At 41.0% G+C, this 14,753-nt stretch overlaps 1 long non-coding RNA gene across 1 annotated transcript in view; it reads left to right on the forward strand.

The window, feature by feature from the left end:
- Positions 1-14,457, forward strand: part of LOC142491375 (uncharacterized) — a 118,008-nt gene extending 103,551 nt beyond the window's left edge. Inside the window, exons 2-3 of the long non-coding RNA XR_012800385.1 lie at positions 10,701-10,779; positions 12,953-14,457. This is a non-coding gene — a long non-coding RNA (uncharacterized LOC142491375). The remainder of the gene's footprint in view (positions 1-10,700; positions 10,780-12,952) is intronic.
- The last annotated feature ends 296 nt before the right edge of the window (positions 14,458-14,753 follow it).

Below are 14,753 nucleotides of genomic sequence, written 5' to 3' on the forward strand. Positions count from 1 at the left end.
GAGGAAAGCAAAATAATGGGGGGGGGGGCACGTGTCCATGTTTTTTACATTTGAAAATATGGCCACCATAAGGAGGGAGAGATCTGATGATGAGGGAGAGATCACATGATGATGATGATGATGATGGGGGGGGGGAGATGAGGAGGAGGGGGGACAGATGATGAGGGGAGGAGATGATGATGATGGGAGGGGAGAGAGATGATGATGGGGAGGGGGAAGAGGGGGAGAGAAGATGAGGGATGATGACAAGGAGGGATGGAAGAGATGAGGAGGGATGATGTAATAGAGGATTAGAGAGAGGATGGGTTGGAGAAAAATTGCAGTCAGTATTAATATTAATGGGGCCCTTGATTTTTTTTTCCCCGGGGGCCCACAAATGTCTAGCTACGCCAGTGCTCCATATTCAAGGTGTGGTCTTACTAATGTGGGCTTTATAAAGGGGCAGCATATTGTTTACTTCCCTTCCATGTATTGCCCGTTTCATGCAAGATAAGATCTTGTTTGCCTTTGCAGCTTCTGCATGACTTTGGGCACTATTGCTAAGCCTGCTGCCTACAAGCACTCGTAAATCCTTCTCCATCAAGGATTCTCCTAATGTATCCCCACAGTTACTACAGTAACTACAGTTAAAGCAGCATTGCAACGGCTTGTTTGGTAAATTTAACTTTTCTTTTATATAATATTTAAACCGGTGGAGGGCGTTCTCTGGATCTAAACCTCGCTGTTTTTAGCTCCCAGGCCCCTTCCCTGGTTCCTGAGATACTGTATTGCTGGTGTAGGTACCAGTGTTCACCTCCTATTTCAGGAGTATAATATGGTTGCCAAATCTCACCGGTCACACAGGCCAATAGGATGTCGCAACCGATGACATTGGGTCTTCCTATTGGATGGCCATTAAAATATCCAAAAACAAACATTGACTCTTTCGGTTAGTATCTCGAGAAAGGAGGACCCCTGAGCTAAAACTAGCGCCGTTTAGCTCTTGAGGATCTCCCAGTTTGAATCCTGTCATGGCTTCCATATGGCACGCATGACGTGGGACCTTTAAACATGCAAGCAATACCAGCATGACCCACGGAGTTAAGTATCTCAGGGAACGTTTCGGCTCCGGAGACCCCCTGCTTCCCACCTAGGGGGATTTTTACAAATGATTTCCTTAAAGATAATGCTCCTTTAACTATTCTGCTCTCTGAACATCAAACATATTTCCCATTCTGTAAACAGGCGGGCATTGCATTGCAAAATTGCCCCTACGCGGCTGATATGTTTGAATTAATAGCAGCGGTAGCCTAGTACATCTGAAGCCCTGTACATTACCTCTACATTGTGTGACTGAGCCTCTTCAAAGTGCTTAACGTACCTCTGGCCTCTTGAGGTGAAGTGCTTCTATTATGATTAAACACCTTTTGAGAAAATCTAATTGAGACACAGAATTCATTTAATGGAACTAAATTGAAGTGCCAGTGGGATCTGTCGCACACTGTTGATGTATGTGGGTTGTGTCTTTCGTATACAGACCTGTAATTCTTAACATATCATGTAGAGGGTCAGTATTACTTTGTCACAGAACTTTGGAAAAGGATAATACTACCGTAGGCAAAAATCATAGTCCAGAATTACTCCATCATCCTGTTTTGTTTTTTTTTTAACTTTTATATTTATTGAAATAAGTCAGAAATATAAGATAATGTTTATCCAAGTCTCATGGTCGCAAAACTGAGGGGGGGGGGGGGAAATAATGTATCAACAATAAACATACCATGACTTTGCATGTATAAGCATATACTGTACTTATACTAATCAAGAGAGTAAGTCAAATGCTGGGTATCATTTAGAAAAAAAGTTTTTTGTTTTTAAACTTTTTTATTTTCATTTTCAAACATTATTATGGGAAGGGGTCAGTGGCGTTACATTGCAAATGTAAACAATTGACATATCCGTGTAAGAACAGGAGAGACAAAAAGGAGAGGGAGAGGAATGTGTTACCCCAAAAGTCTTAAGATAAGATCCCAGGTGAGTAGTATAGGGCTTTAAAGTAGAGTTAAAGTGTATGTAATGCCAAATCATCCATTAATCTTCACCAAGGCTCTTATACTTTCAGAAATTGGACAGCTGCCGTTTATAAAATATGTGATCCTCTCCCCGAATAAAATGTACCATATACGCGTTTTTGATTTGAGATAAGGAACAGGAGAAAAAACGGCAGTGCGCTGCCAAGAAAACCAGGAGGAGGCTCACGGCAGCAGAAGCAAAGATTTATTTATGCCATAAAAAGATTGGACAAAGCCCCTAGCCCCAACAACTAACAACCTACGCGTTTCGGGCTCTATGCCACTTCTCAAGTTGACTTGTCTTTCTGATGCACTGGCGTTCTACACCTATTGATTTGAGATAAGCCAGGGGCTTCATCTTATATCCAGTAGGATGCTGTGCGGCAGCGGGGGGCAGTCAGAATATGGGTGATGGGTTTCGATTTGGCTTTGGAAACGTCTGCCTAGAGCAGGGGTCGGCAGCTCCAGCCCTCAAGGGCTACCAGCAGCTCAGGTTTTCAGGATATCCCTGCTTCAGCATAGATCCTGGCTTCAGCACAGGTGGCTCAGTCACCTGTGCTGAAGCAGGGATATCCTGAAAACCCTACCCTTGAGGACTGGAGTTGAGCACCCCTGGTCTAGAGTGTGTTAAGAAGTCCAAGGACCTGGAGTCAGTGAGAAACCGAGATTATTATTGTTAAGGGAGAAGATTTTGAACCAGAGAGGGGCAATCACTGGGCAGTTACACCGAAGGCGGGACAAGGAGCCATTTTGATCGCAGCCTATGAAACATTTGTGGAGAAAAAAAGGCTTTTCAAATAAAACAGAAGGTAAAACATATAATTGAATAAATCCACTGTGCACCCATGCACCCATGCACCCATGCACCCATGCACCCATGCACCCATGAACACACACACACACACACACACCGTGAATTCTGCGTACAATTCTGGTAAAAAATCAGACCATCTGCAACAAAATCGCATAATGGAAATAAAGGAGGTTCAGAGAAGACCAATGAAGACGAAGAAAGGCATGATGGTCCATGTTTACTAAGCAGTGTTATTCCACAAGACACCTTCTGGTGCCAGAAGACACATAAGAGACCCTACGGCCATTCAAATGAATAGGCAGTAAAGTGTCTTCATAAGCTGAAAGGTGTCTCGTGCAGTAGCACCGGTTAGTGAATAGGGCCTGATATGTTTATCCTATAAGATGGGAGTTGAAAGGGTTGGGGCTCTTCAGACTGAAAAGGAGACGAGACAAGAGGAGATGTGACAGAATAATTAATGTATGACATACACCCTCTCTATCCACCTTTAAGACACACCTTAAAACACAGAGAAAAAAAACCAAAATGTGTGGTGCTAAAGACCAAAACAGACATAGCAACGTGTGCTAAAGACAATGCTCACATATAACAATCTTGGAGTAAATGAAATGGGGAAATGGACAGGTAGGTAGTGTGGCATACTCATCTGGTGACCTCCCAATCAGTGAATGCGGAGGTAAATCACATAGATAGTCCAGAAATGGTAGCATTTACAGTCACTCCAATCATACAGTTCCTTGTTCCAAATGATGAACGGGATAACACTGTCACATGGACTCAATAGTGAAGTGCAGCATCCAAGACAAAATCCCTTGCTCCAAAGATCCTTGAGAAAGCGCTTAGGCGTGAAACGCTTTGGTGGGGCGACACCATCGCTTGCTTGTCAATATGACCAATAAATCTTAATTATTTTTTATGGAATACGCATTCACCATTTTTTCTTCATGTTTTTTCCTGCGAGCAGTGCTCTGTTTCCACTGTTCCCACCTTAAAACACACCTGCTTAACGAAGCATATGAATAGCTCCTGTGCTAATACTATACACGATACATAAACCTTGGCCCATTGCAGACGCACTTACGAGAACGCCCTCCTACTGTCTCTGTACGTTCTTCCTACCAACTAATTAGATTGTAAGCTCTCCGGAGCAGGGACTCCTTTTCCTAAATTTTACTTTTATGACTGAAGCGCTTATTCCCATTATGCGTTATCTGTATTAATTTTTATTTATATACTGCTGTGACGCGCTATGTACATTAATGGCGCTATATAAATAAAGACATACATACAGTAGGCAACTGCTTTTCACTGATTTACACTGTACTACTCCAGATACGGGCCACTCGTGAAACTATGAGGTAAATCACATCAAACAATAAGTAGAAAGCACTTCTTCATGCAGCTCACAGCCCTTAGAACCAGGGTTGCCACCTCCTACTGAACGCTTACCTTCGGCGGTGGCAGCATCTCCTGGCATCCTTACGGCATCTCCCCCTGCAACTCCTGTCAATATATCTGTGCAGCTTCAAATGGTGCCGCATTGACATGACAATGGGATGCTACACGACGTCACGCGACATTAAGTTGCCATGACAATGGGATGCCTTATGGCGCCGAGGCGTTACATGACATCCCGTCGTCATGGCAACGCGTGACATTACATCGCATTCCGATGCCATGGCAATGTAGTGCCCGTTCTCATGGAAATGCGGCGTCAAATGGCAGCCATATTGATAGGAGTTGCAGGGGGAGATGATGGGAGGACGCAGCCCCACGCCACCACCCGGAGGTTTACAGGGTAAACCCGTAGCCTGGAGATACGTAGCCAAAACCCGTAGTCTCCAGGTCAAAGCCCAAGTGGTGGAAACCCTGCTTAGAACTCACCACAGAACGCTGGGACTGCAGAGTATTACAGCTGCAGACCAGGCAATATCCAACATGTGTTTTTTTTTAATAAATCAGTTCTGTACTATGAGAAAATACTTGTAGCATTTTTTTAAACTCTGAATGACATTTTTAATGTGTCATAATGTAACAAGCATTTTTTTTGTCTATAGCCATTTACAAAGTGACATCTCCTTCCTTTTCTGAAACAGGCTCTGGCACACCCCTTTTTGAACCCTACCCTGTCTCTAGCAGTGCACCAATTGTATCTAGTGACTGCCTGGCCACATGATCTTCCCCACAAAATGTTGCATCTTTGGTCCTCTTCTGCTGCACTGACAGCCATTTATTGAAACCCCGAGCCGAATCTTCGCCGATCCATCACAGGAGAACAAAATCGATCGGCAACTTAGCTAATTACTTATCATTGTGTGGATTGTATTGATAAACATATTAAAGGGATTTATTTTTTTTAACGGCAGTTTGGACTGCTGCTTTAATCAGGCCTCAGTTAACCAAGGCACTCGTACAGTCCAAAGATCTTAAAAGAACGGAGAGCGGGGGCTTACGTGATGAAATATCAGCCAACCCAATATCTCCAACGGTGCCCTCTCGTGGGTGAGCGTGCGTGCGCAGCTTCCGGAGTCCGTCGTCACGAACCCTCTGTCGCTGCCTATGTCAGAATGACACTTCCTCAGGGGGTTGATAAATGACTATTGACAAAATGTAAAACATCCCAAACTCCTTGATCTGAGGGTATACAGACCTCCTAACACCGGGAGCAGGGAGTAGATAACAAGGGTATATTACCTCATAGGCCACTATACTCCCAGTGGCTTCCAGTACTGCTGCTGTTAGAGTTGATTATCCTAATGAACCACGTGCCACTGATATATTTCCGGTCATTCTTATGGCCTTGCATTTTCTCTTTGAAATAAAAAGTACTATGATTTTCAACATTGTACAGTTTGAAATGTGGGAAATACATACAAAGCTTTCGAGGTGATCTCCCCACTATAGATGGATAATAAAAATGGGTATCCACATACAAGTTGAATCTGAATTGTTTTTTTAATATGATTGCTTAGGACAGGCGCTCATACACTGTAATCACTATAATAAAACATTATTGTTGTTGCGTTTTGCAGGTGTTGATCATAATTAATTTGTCTGTAACTGTTTCAAACATTATAAACAAAAGATTTGTAAAGGGATTGTACCTTGCTGGCACCTGCAAAACTCACTACAAAGGATCACAGCTTAGATTTCAGGGGCTGATTTGACTGGTATCTTCCAATGTCAAATACAGGAGCTTATCCAATAAAAACATTCTGATAGTATTTTTTGCCGTGCAAAACTAGTCAAAACTTTGATAAACACATTTCCATTTATTAGCATTCAATGAACAATTCAAATGCTTTCTCAGTGTCCACTGATTAACAGTTTTTATGGAAGGGCAATGGAAATTAGATTTAAATCTTGAAATATATCACAGAATATTTGGTCACGTAGAAACTTAGTTAATCAGCTGTGTTAGTGGATAAAATACAAAAGTAGGAAATATGTTATAAAATAACGTTTTGGTAGAGGTGGGAGGGAGATGGCACGAAAACTTGTGCAACTGACAGATCTTGTACAACTGATTTAATGGTTTCTTTGTACAATAAGGCGTATGATTGCTATCTTGGTATAACAAAGGACATTTCATCCTAAAAAGCAGCGCATTAGATTTAAACGAATTAATACGGCATAGATATTTCAACAGATTTGAAAGATGTGATAGCTCAATTCTCCTCCTCACTTTAAAAGCTTTAGGCACGTTTTATAGTGCCGGGCGCGTACTACGCCGTGCGTGCACGTGGAAATTCAGTTGGCTGACGTCAGTCAGCCTTTCTATAGAAGGGCCGCGCGCGCACGGCAGGGAGAGGGGTGCTGACGGCGAAGATGAAGAAATTCATCTTTTCGCGCCGCTACCTGCGCTCAAATGTATGTATATGTGTGTATGTGTGTATGTGTGTATGTATATGTGTGTATGTGTGTATGCGTGGATGTGTGTTTGTATGGATGTGTGTGTCAAGGATTGTAAAACCCCAAAAAATTATATTTATTAAATTTTTTTTGTTTCTTTAAAAAACCTATCTAGGACTTACTTTCACTCACACAACCCATGCACCCACATATACTCACACATACACACACATATACATATACTAACCTGCAGCTCCCGACTCTATATTCATGAAAAGCATGCGGCACGTGCACGCGCGTTCGCATAGGAACGCGCGGCCACACGCTGTATAGAACAGCCCTTACATTCTTCTACCCCTCCTTACATCTCAGCCCTAATTTCTCGCTCTACACCATCCTGACTCTTGCGTTCTGCTCAAGGATGTTTTCTCTCAACCCCCTTTGTATCTAAAGCCCTCTCCCGCCTTAAACTTTTCTCACTGACTGCCCCACACCTCTGGAATGCCCTTCCCCTCAATATCCGACAAGCACCCTCTCTATCCACCTTTAAGACTCACCTTAAAACACACTTCCTTAACGAAGCACGAGTAGCTATGTGGCTGTTACTATACACCTCATACATAAACATTGGCCCCTGCAGATGCACTTACCAGAATGTCCTCCTACAAACTCTGTACGTTCCACCTACTTACCAATTAGATTGTAAGCTCTTCGAGCAGGGACTCCTTTTCCTAAATGTTACTTTTATGTCTGAAAGCACTCCTTCCCATTATGTGTTATATATATTATTATCACGTGTGTTACTGCTGTGAAGCGCTATGTACATTAATGGCGCTATATAAATAAAGACATACAGTACATACATATATGGTCTGTAAGGTGTCAAACTAGAGCTTTTTGTACATCTATCATTGTGTTTTAGCGCGCTGAAAACCTAAGCGCTGACAGAATCCGAACCATGGAAATTGTTTGATGTGCTTGCTGACTATTCTGCTGGCCCGCTCAGGAGAGGCTGACCCTGCCGCCATATTGTTTCCCCTGACAGGAAATAGAGAGTCTGGTCAAAATGTTTACATTTCTTAGGTGTAAATAGCTCAGTTCAGCACCTTAGGACACCTTAATTCAAACAATGTTGGAGAAAAAGCAACATAAAACAGCTTCATTAACAAACTTTTACCGTTTACCATTGAAATACTGCAGAATGTCCAGAAACTTTTAATTTATATGTCATTTTTTTGTTTTTTTTAAATGTGCTATTTCAAGTGAATTGGAGGCTGGTAATGTATGGATTCAGAAACTGTTGGAGGTTGCAACACCAAGTTCTGGTCCAAATTAAGAATTATTCATAGTAGATGAACAAGACCATCAACACACAAATGTTCGTGTTTGTCCTACATAATGTATAACAACAAATATAGCTATAAAAAAACTCTGAGCCGTCACATTATACATGCAAATGAGTTTAGCTTGAGTTTCAGGATTTGACATTAAAATACCTCCTATAAATCCTTCAGATACCAGCTAAACAAAACAAAACAAAAAAAGGACAACCCGCATCATTAATTTAAAAGTTAGAAAACAACTCAGCTATTCATTGTAATGAGGTAACTTTAGTGTACAGTACTATATTGTTAATATGCCATCTAGTGGCCGTGGTGTGTTACGGCATCATCTCCCGTCGGATTTATTCAGCTCTTGATTAATGCAACTTGTAGCACAGCAGCGAATTCCCGATTTCCGACTCCACCAGCGGCTGAGAGTTTCAAATCACACGATGAATGGAGCTGAGAAAAAAGGGAAAACAGTGATGAAGAGAGAAACGCAGAATTTCAAAAATGTCACTATTTTTATTTTCCTATCTGCAAGTTGAATCCAATGGATCACGGACGCGGATAAATGATCGTATCTTCTTTTATACATTTTATACAGGTGTTTTTAGTACCTTTGGGCAACAGTTTGTCAAGAAAGGGATTCTACGTATGTTGGAGTCCAGGGGTAGCCACTGATTGGGCCCCCTGTGCTGAAGCAGGGATATCCTTAAAACCTGACCTGTTGGTTGCCCTTAAAGACTGGAGTTGGCCGCCCCTGTTGTAGTCTCTGTCTATTTGTGCCAGAAAAAGGTTGCTAGGTTAGTCAAAGTAAAATAACAACCTTTATAAACGCTAGTTCCTTGGATGTGTTGCCATATTTTTGCTAGTGATTGAATGCTTCTTAGGCCGCATCAATGATGAGCGCGAGCAAGCGCACGGCACGATCAAAATGGCGTGCCTCTATGAGGCATGCCATGGAGCGTGCGACCGCGCGCGCGATGAGAAGCGCCGGCGCTCGCGATACATGAGCAGACAAATAAATGTGTTTCTGTCGCACGCCGGCCGGGTCAGGCGGGCGGTTCACCCAATGAGGGCCAACCAGCTCCGTGACATCACTGCCATGCCTCCGACACGCCTCCTGGTCGCATCTACCTCTAGGCCACAAATCGCTCCAGCTACAGGCGCGCCTGACGCTACACGAACGGTCGCGCGCGCTCACCTTGGACGCGGTCTTAACTTGCATGTTCTCGAACTTATTTGATGTTTAACTTACCCTTCCTAATAGATTGTAAGTTCAATGGGGCAGGGCCTCTTCTAACACAAACCATTGCAGGCCCATCCTACCTCTTCTAACACAATGTAATCTTGTCTGTAACTGTTACATACGCCCATAATCATATATGATCTCTAACCGTCCATGAAATTGAATGTATAATCTCTGTTCATTTAATGTAACCAAGTATTGTTATCATAACTCTGTGCCCAGGACATACTTGAAAACGAGAGGTAACTCAATGTATTACTTCCGGGTTAAACATTTTTATAAATAAATAAAAATAACAACAAATAAAAGGAACAATAGGAAGTGTTAGACACAGCACAAAGGTATGTATCAAGTTTTATTTAGTGAGATAACTATTGTTTTCCTCTTACTTCCTCCACAAATCTCTTCAAGGTCTGGGAAGGGATTAGCCTTTCCGGCTAACAGACCAGCCTCAGACGCAAGAAACTTGATTAACATTTGATGCAACTGCAAGTAGACAAAGGCTCCAGTTCTATATACTCAGGCGCAGCTGCTGCTGCTTCGCAAGAAATAATCGAACCTCTTATTTTTTTTACATTCTCAGCTAATGCCGTATAACATTTAGCAGAATTTTTTTTTTTTGAGGAAAAAGGCACCAAAAAAAATAGCAAAGTCGAGAGAAAATACAGAAAAAAAAGTTCTGATGGGCTTTTCTTTTTGGCTTCACTATTTTCTCTCCAATACCGAAGGTGCCAGATATATATTGTTATGTAATATATACCTGGTGTAATCGCTAATAAAAATGTAATTAACCGTTTAGTAACCATCACGCATGCCTTCATGTCAGTTATGGTACCTAACATGTTAATACTCCTACCCAACTATCTGTTGTATACCAAAGATGTATAAATGCTGATATACAAGGGGTTAACCTCCCACCACCACACCGGGGGCCAAACCACCTGACTCAGAGCTCATACCCCCAATATCCACCCATGTTACTCTCCCCACCCCAACAACCCCCCGTCTACAAGAATAGCTTATAGCTCGTTTAGCCAAAGGAGGCAAACAGGACAAATTGAACAAGTACTAAATAAAACATACAAGGCAACATTAAATAAACCATATATTAAATAACCCATACATTAAATAAACCATCCATTAAATAAACAATACATTAAATAAAACACAATGCACAGGTCGCCAAATATTAAATCTTCATTAACCCCTTTGGTTGTAGAAGCTATCAAGGAGAGCCTGGGCAGCCTCGTTGGCAACAAAAGGGTTAATTAAATAAATAATTGTCCTTTACCAAATCCATGTAAAGGTGCCCCATCCTTTTTCGGGTTTAAGCCACCCAGAACTATTCATAAATGGGCTGATGCACAACCATATGAAAACAATGAATCCAATCTATTTGTAATCCACAGGCACCCAGAGCTACGGAACGAGAGATCCTCAACTTCATTCAAGCCTTCGATCCTCCGATGATTTGAAGAATCTTCTGCGGTGGGTATTTGTTGAAAATCTTCTATCCTTCTTTTGTTGCTAGTCACTGGTAGAGTTATGTGAGGTCCCGGACCTTTTGTAGGACCTAGGTCCATCGCATAACATGTGGTCAGAAGCACATGTTAAAGCAACCAATCAGATTGGTTGCTGTTACACCTGCTCCGCCCTTTTGGATTGTGTCAATTGGTTGGCCAACCAACGTTTTGGCAAATACATACAGATATAGCAGGCGTTATTGCTCTCGCTGTAGGACGCATTGGTTTATTTACTCATGTATATTGTATCTCTTCCACCAGAGGTGCGCAAAACTGGGGGGCGCGGCGGTTGCACAGGCCCCGCGCTGTTCCCTAAGGCATTTAAATTAAATGCCGGGGGATCGCGCAAGGCCTCTGTAAACTACAGTACTTACCGTGATTCAGAAGCCTGGTTGTGCCGCGTCGCCATGGCAATGCGGCGTCTTTGGGCCGTGTGATGTGCCGTCACATGACCCCCGGCGTCATTTGACACCAGTTACCATGGCAATGTGGTCATGTGACGTCACTCGCGGGCGTCATTTGACGCGGGTAAAAAAGTAAGGGGGGTGCGAGCACCTGGAGGAGCAGGCAGGAGGCGCAGCTCCAAAAGTTGGCGCTCCCTTGTCTTACAATATTTAGGACTGTAAAAATGTCTCTCATTGGTAGTATTGTTTCTCATACCCACTATTTACATTTTATTATATACAGCTCAACCCCGTTATAACGCGATCCGTTATAACGGGTATCCGCTTATAGCGCGGTGCAAGCGTGGCTCCCAATGTTTGTATTTATGAATACTTTACAACACGATTATTGGTTTCTTAAATACTTTATTGTACAACGCATACAATTGTACATTATTTCTAACGCGATCCGTTTATAACGCAATGTGATTCCTTGGACCCCAAGCATAGCGTTATAAGGGGGTTGAGCTGTATTTTCTAATGATAAAAACTAAAAACAGAGCATTGAATATTTGTAAGAAGTAAAACTTGTTTTTCTCTTATTTTCGCCAACATATTTTGTGAAGAACTGCTCTTCACAGGTGAATAACAAAGTGATGTTCCCAGCACTCAAATGAGATAAATAATTATAATAAGACAAATGAGATAAATAATTATAATAAGTCAAATGAGATAAATAATTATAATAAGTCAAATGAGATAAATAATTATAATAAGACAAATGAGATAAATAATTATAATAAGTCAAATGAGATAAATAATTATAATAAGTCAAATGAGATTTAAAAAACCCCCGAATATTTACTAGAAAATAAAAGTTAGATAATATGATTTTTTTTGTGTTAGTAGATTCTTGCGCTAGGTGACAGAGAACATGTTACTGTGTATTATCCAAGTTTTATTTTCTAGTAAATATTCGCTTTTTTCAAATCTCTAGTCTCATTTGACTTATTATAATTTTATATGTCATTGAGTCCTGGGAACGTCACTTTGTTAGTCACATTAACTATAGAGGTAATACAGGTCGCACTATTGCTCCCTTTGCACCTTTTCATGCAATCTTCCAGACTCTTTGCTCACTGGTGGTGCTGTCTGAACATACACGTCTTGCCCTTCTTCACATGTACAGTACTCTGCGATAGGGCTTATTTTGCAGTTAGGCCAATGAACTCTCACAGCCGCCACCAGTCTAAAAGTTATTTCAAAACTAAAGCTGTCTCACATTTTAATCTGGTCTGTAGCTGTTTCATACGCCTATAACATATATTATCACTTACTGTGCATGCAATGCCTTGTATATAATGTATAACCCTGATCACTTAATGTAACTATGTATTTGTAACCATATATCTGTCATCATAACTTTGTGCCCAGGACATACTTGAAAATGAGAGGTAACTCTCAATGTATTACTTCCTGGTAAAACATTTTTATAAATAAATAAATGTATATTTGTGGTCAAAGCTCTGCAAAAATATCACGGGCATCTAATGTCACTTCCCCACCAACTTCCTACTGTATGTTGATTTTTTTTTTATATTTATAGAAAAATGATTTTGTGTAGGTCACCTATCACACTCCTGCTAAGAGTAAATATTGCATACATCCTTGTAAAATATGGTCACAACAGCTTTTATTTAATGTTAAATACATTTAGAATATTTTAAAAAGTCTTTTACCCTTTGTTGTTTTTAGGCCAATGCGACCACTGGGTATTGATATCGCCAATGGAATAAACCGGAAAACGGAAGAAAGTGTTTTGTGCGTGTGTAACTGTGTAAGAAATACCACTCTGTTAATTGGATTACAATGCCTAAGGCTTCCAAAGAACAATGCAATGAAACAACTTTCTTTTGTAGGAAAAAATCACCATGACGAATTGCTGAAAGAAACAATTATTTAGTAAGCAACAATGCATGAAATGCCTGTTTCACAAGGAACGGTCTAATCACTGTTGAGATGCATGAAACCATATGGACTTAGTTTCATTTGGTCAGTCTTTCTATTTCCCCAGAAGTATGACTAATCCTATTTATCTGGACAACTTCAAAGGCTTTGATTTGATACACATTGGTGCACAAGCAGCAGTTTCTACCTACCAGTGAGTAATTATACACAACTAAAAGGTGTTTCTCTTGGAAGTGGCATGTGGCTCAAGCTTACACACAATGTCATTGCATAAGGAAGTGCTGCTGATGCAGATCAGCGGTCAGTAAAAGTCAAATTCCGCCTTAAGGAGGTTAAAATATTACTTCATTTGACTAGCAAGCCATGACACCTTACTCTACTAGATGAGTATCTGCATGTTTGATAGTCTCCAGAGAAAATATATCCTTCTAGCATTTCATTGCTTTGTACAAGTTATAATTGTAGTGAATTGTGATCAAGTTACTTGTCCATTTGTTAACTTACAGCACACAGAGTGAAATCTGCCTTCTAACTACTATTAATTAAATTTGACCAGTACGGTCATGCACCCTACCCGACTGATACTAAGTACGGGACATAACTCAGGCTGGGTATTTCTGGATGCACAGTAGATGCCACATGTGGTATCTCACCTTACATCCAGAGCCTTATTTGGAAAGTGGGCTGACCCTGTGCAATATACATGTGATATGTAACAAAGGAAGTACTAAGGTGCTCTCTCTATAAGGTGGTGAAGATAAATAAAAACGGGTACGATACTACCGTGGTAGAGGACCCCAACATGCACCCAAATACTGGTGCACTACGACAGGATCCAATGTCTGCTGCTCAACCCCAAGGATCTTTCCAGGATCCCCAAATGGATAAAAGAAATGGAGAGGATAAGGGGAGCGCACGTACACAGATATACAGACAAATAGCCAATGGTGGATTGGCTAATAAAATAACCAAAGCACCTCATACACTAAGAAATGCACTAGTGCTGAGAAAGCCACAGGTAATGCACTTACTTGGTGATGTTAATCTGGGTTGTAGTAGTGGTAAATATAAAATCCCCACGTGAGTTTGGTTAATAAAAAACATAACTGGGTGAATTGCCCCTAAGAATTATTTTAATTACTGTTAGATAATAATTTGGATTGTGATTATTCTCTCACTATCAAAGATTTAGTTTTCTGCTGTTATCTTTATCTCTATATCATGTTAATGGTTTTGTAGCAAAAGGTGGCACTGTGTGCTCATTTGCATGTCATTTCCCAGAATCCCTTGCTGCAGTGGAAGTGCTGCGTGCTGGGTGATAATGGTGAAAGGCGGGGTTGCAGATCTGTCTAAGACATGCAAATGAGCATACAGCTATATTTCCATTTGAGATATATATATATATATGACAGGAAACAACACAAAAATATGTAGCGCTCAGGTGGATATGAGTGATATTATTAATAGTAAAAATTATATTACAACTAATAAACATATACTAAAAAAAAATAGCACAGATTTAACTAAATATAACAACAAACCATAACGTGATAGTGATAAAGAATAAGTCCAATATGAAGGTTCCACT

The sequence above is a fragment of the Ascaphus truei genome, chromosome 3 (assembly GCF_040206685.1).
Source record: "Ascaphus truei isolate aAscTru1 chromosome 3, aAscTru1.hap1, whole genome shotgun sequence".
Taxonomy (NCBI): Eukaryota; Metazoa; Chordata; class Amphibia; order Anura; family Ascaphidae; genus Ascaphus; species Ascaphus truei.